Below are 5,000 nucleotides of genomic sequence, written 5' to 3' on the forward strand. Positions count from 1 at the left end.
CCTGCTGCCTTCCTTGGATGTGGTAGCCGTTTCTCAGGCTCCCTCTCCGGAATCGAACCCTGATTCCCCGTTACCCGTTACAACCATGGTAGGCGCAGAACCTACCATCGACAGTTGATAAGGCAGACATTTGAAAGATGCGTCGCCGGTACGAGGACCGTGCGATCAGCCCAAAGTTATTCAGAGTCACCAAGGCAAACGGACCGGACGAGCCGACCGATTGGTTTTGATCTAATAAAAGCGTCCCTTCCATCTCTGGTCGGGACTCTGTTTGCATGTATTAGCTCTAGAATTACCACAGTTATCCAAGTAACGTGGGTACGATCTAAGGAACCATAACTGATTTAATGAGCCATTCGCGGTTTCACCTTAATGCGGCTTGTACTGAGACATGCATGGCTTAATCTTTGAGACAAGCATATGACTACTGGCAGGATCAACCAGGGAGCTGCGTCAACTAGAGCTGAGCAGCCGGCCGCCCGGGAGTGTGTCCCGGGGGCCCGCGCGAACACGCAAGCGTCCGCTCAATTATTCTGCAAACAGGAGGAGGCTGAGCTCCCCTGCACAATACACCTCGAAACCCTCTCAGGTCCCGGCGGCGCGCAGCGCCGTCCTAAGTACTTGGTCGGGTTCGAGAGAGGCGCAATCGCCCGGAGTTTGGCGAGTAGACGCTTTAGGTGCGACCACCCGTGCTCCCAACTGAGCTTGCCGCTGCCGACAGAGGCCCGGGAGCGTGCTGTCGTGGCATTGCCGGCGGGAGACAACACGCGCCACCTACGGTGGCCGGCAGCTCCAACGCCAGCGCCACAGAAGGACAAAAGCCCCACTTGGGTGCCGAAGCGAACTCTCCCAGCACAGCGCACGCGCCAACACGTCCGCACAGCTGCGATACAAACCACCTGCGAGAACCGCAGAGGCGACCGAGCAGCAGACGGCGTCGCGGCGCCGAGCGCCGGGCGGCGGCGCATCCTCAGCGCACACAGTCCTCAATCGGACCAGCACACTGCAGATGTCCACCGCGCTTCGCACCGGGCCCGCGAGGACCTACTTTGGCCGCACGGCGCCGCGTGCAGGGTGCGCCGGCGCGCAGCTGCGCCGCCTGCCGCCTCCGTCGGCCGGCGCGCCTGCCACTGGCCGCCCCCACCAGCCGGCTGTAGCGCGTGCGCCCACGCACCGCGCGGCCAGCACGCCGGGAGGCCCCCCCTCACCGGCCGGGGACGGTCCCACCCAGCCACCGCCGCGTATCGCTTCACACCCACATGCCATTCACGTTCGTGGGCATGGTGGGTATCGCTGAAACAACCGGTTGGTAGCTCAACCGATCGTCGCCATCACTGATTCACCTCTAGCGAGAACAACCGCACCACAACCGTTTACCAGTTGTTCATTTGCGTAACGTCACCAGCAAACGTAGACGTCCATCGCCATTTGCAAATTCAACGATTGTTGCATGCCTGTGTCAGGTGTCACGACACACTATGTCTGCCCACATACACGCAACAACATGTGCACGCTTCGCGAACACGTGGAAGGTGGCCCCCGTACGTATGCGATGTCCATTGCGCGAACGACTGTCAACCGGCCTCTGTCGCATGTCGCAGATGTGGAACGCAGTGCACCATGCTATCACGGTGTGTGAGAAGAGACGACTACGTCTGACAACACGCGCCACTACATCAACAGACGGCTCATGCTGATCGCCATCCACGGCATACCATACTGCAATCCAGCTCTTATAGGGAGACGACACGTAGCTGAGTGCACAATATTTGGACCGTATGGTTCGCCGTTGTTGGCGCAGTCGTGGTACGGTCACACATGTACCACGATGTATCATTCAGTACATGAGGACCAATGTGCAGTACAGTGTGTGATTTGGACGTACAACATCAGCGGACAGTTGACACACGCCGTACCACAACGTAGGCTGTGCTTCGCCATGCAAATGCCAATGAACAACTGCGAAGGGCATTGAGCATGTACGTCCTGCTGCCATCCGCATTACAGTGTATAGCTGCAAGGTGTTTAACATGAAGCGATACTCTGGGGACCAGGCAGTGCGAGTAGCAAACTATATTGCGGGGGTTGCAGTTAGGCAACACCACACTAATTTAACGCGTCGTATGACAATTACAGAGCAGGTTAAGGCCCAACGTGTGTTGGGTTAAGGCCCAACGTGTGTTGGGTTAAGGCCCAACGTGTGTTGGGTTAAGGCCCAACGTGTGTTGGGTTAAGGCCCAACGTGTGTTGGGTTAAGGCCCAACGTGTGTTGGGTTAAGGCCCAACGTGTGTTGGGTTAAGGCCCAACGTGTGTTGGGTTAAGGCCCAACGTGTGTTGGGTTAAGGCCCAACGTGTGTTGGGTTAAGGCCCAACGTGTGTTGGGTTAAGGCCCAACGTGTGTTGGGTTAAGGCCCAACGTGTGTTGGGTTAAGGCCCAACGTGTGTTGGGTTAAGGCCCAACGTGTGTTGGGTTAAGGCCCAACGTGTGTTGGGTTAAGGCCCAACGTGTGTTGGGTTAAGGCCCAACGTGTGTTGGGTTAAGGCCCAACGTGTGTTGGGTTAAGGCCCAACGTGTGTTGGGTTAAGGCCCAACGTGTGTTGGGTTAAGGCGCAACGTGTGTTGGGTTAAGGCGCAACGTGGGTTACGTTAAGGCGCAACGTGGGTTACGTTAAGGCGCAACGTGGGTTACGTTAAGGCGCAACGTGGGTTACGTTAAGGCGCAACGTGGGTTACGTTAAGGCGCAACGTGGGTTACGTTAAGGCGCAACGTGGGTTACGTTAAGGCGCAACGTGGGTTACGTTAAGGCCCAATATAGGTTAGGTTAAGGCCCAATATAGGTTAGGTTAAGGCCCAATATAGGTTAGGTTAAGGCCCAATATAGGTTAGGTTAAGGCCCAATATAGGTTAGGTTAAGGTACAATATAGGTTAGGTTAAGGTACAATATAGGTTAGGTTAAGGTACAATATAGGTTAGGTTAAGGTACAATATGGGTTAGGTTAAGGTACAATATGGGTTAGGTTAAGGCGCAATATGGGTTAGGTTAAGGCGCAATATGGGTTAGGTTAAGGCGCAATATGGGTTAGGTTAAGGCGCAATATGGGTTAGGTTAAGGCGCAATATGGGTTAGGTTAAGGCGCAATATGGGTTAGGTTAAGGCGCAATATGGGTTAGGTTAAGGCGCAATATGGGTTAGGTTAAGGCGCAATATGGGTTAGGTTAAGGTACAATATAGGTTAGGTTAAGGTACAATATAGGTTAGGTTAAGGTACAATATAGGTTAGGTTAAGGTACAATATGGGTTAGGTTAAGGTACAATATAGGTTAGGTTAAGGCACAATATGGGTTAGGTTAAGGCGCAATATGGGTTAGGGTAAGGCGCAATATGGGTTAGGTTAAGGCGCAATATGGGTTAGGTTAAGGCGCAACGTGGGTTACGTTAAGGCGCAACGTGGGTTACGTTAAGGCGCAACGTGGGTTACGTTAAGGCGCAACGTGGGTTACGTTAAGGCGCAACGTGGGTTACGTTAAGGCGCAACGTGGGTTACGTTAAGGCCCAATATAGGTTAGGTTAAGGCCCAATATAGGTTAGGTTAAGGCCCAATATAGGTTAGGTTAAGGCCCAATATAGGTTAGGTTAAGGCCCAATATAGGTTAGGTTAAGGTACAATATAGGTTAGGTTAAGGTACAATATAGGTTAGGTTAAGGTACAATATGGGTTAGGTTAAGGCGCAATATGGGTTAGGTTAAGGCGCAATATGGGTTAGGTTAAGGCGCAATATGGGTTAGGTTAAGGCGCAACGTGGGTTACGTTAAGGCGCAACGTGGGTTACGTTAAGGCGCAACGTGGGTTACGTTAAGGCGCAACGTGGGTTACGTTAAGGCGCAACGTGGGTTACGTTAAGGCCCAATATAGGTTAGGTTAAGGCCCAATATAGGTTAGGTTAAGGCCCAATATAGGTTAGGTTAAGGCCCAATATAGGTTAGGTTAAGGTACAATATGGGTTAGGTTAAGGTACAATATGGGTTAGGTTAAGGTACAATATAGGTTAGGTTAAGGCGCAACGTGGGTTACGTTAAGGCCCAATATAGGTTAGGTTAAGGCCCAATATAGGTTAGGTTAAGGCCCAATATAGGTTAGGTTAAGGCCCAATATAGGTTAGGTTAAGGCCCAATATAGGTTAGGTTAAGGTACAATATAGGTTAGGTTAAGGTACAATATAGGTTAGGTTAAGGTACAATATGGGTTAGGTTAAGGTACAATATGGGTTAGGTTAAGGTACAATATAGGTTAGGTTAAGGCACAATATGGGTTAGGTTAAGGCGCAATATGGGTTAGGTTAAGGCGCAATATGGGTTAGGTTAAGGCGCAATATGGGTTAGGTTAAGGCGCAATATGGGTTAGGTTAAGGCGCAATATGGGTTAGGTTAAGGCACAATACGGGTTAGGTTAAGGCACAATACGGGTTAGGTTAAGGCACAATACGGGTTAGGTTAAGGCACACATTGTTGTAAGGAAAGGTGTTTTCGGGGGGGGGGGGGGGGGGGCTGGTTTGTTGATTGTGATTATCGTAAGTAAATGACTGCGGCATCATCTGATTTGCCACGTCAGGGTGCACCTTTGGCTCATAACAGGCGGCGCTCTGATTCCATGCTTGTGGCAGACCTGTGTCTTTCATTCGTGCCATTGTTTGTGTGGTGTGACAGGAGGCAGTATTGTGATGTTGGGTGCACCCCTGTGTAGGACATGTGTGGGTGTTGGTGGCTTAGCTGAGCAATGGTGGTTGTCGGAAGGGTGGGATATTCTGTTTTCCGAGTGGACCTCCCGGTCTGGTTATGATAGTGTGGATTGTCTAATGTGGCAGAGAGGATGCACTGGGTGTTGTTCCATGCTGGTGCTTAGATATTGTCTGTGTGCCTGTTACAGGCAGAGAGTAGTGCGTGATAAGAGTGTCTGGCTGACGTGTGATTGTGAGCAGAGTCTTTCAGCATGTATAC

The 5,000-nt window shown here is 51.7% G+C and overlaps 1 non-coding gene across 1 annotated transcript in view; it reads right to left on the bottom strand.

Annotated features, from left to right (window-relative positions):
• Positions 1-447, bottom strand: part of LOC124570235 — a 1,910-nt gene extending 1,463 nt beyond the window's left edge. Inside the window, exon 1 of the ribosomal RNA XR_006971572.1 lies at positions 1-447. This exon is cut by the window's left edge and continues 1,463 nt beyond it. This is a non-coding gene — a ribosomal RNA (small subunit ribosomal RNA).
• Between the last annotated feature and the right edge of the window lie 4,553 nt (positions 448-5,000).

Source organism: Schistocerca americana, unplaced genomic scaffold (assembly GCF_021461395.2).
Source record: "Schistocerca americana isolate TAMUIC-IGC-003095 unplaced genomic scaffold, iqSchAmer2.1 HiC_scaffold_162, whole genome shotgun sequence".
Lineage (NCBI taxonomy): Eukaryota > Metazoa > Arthropoda > Insecta > Orthoptera > Acrididae > Schistocerca > Schistocerca americana.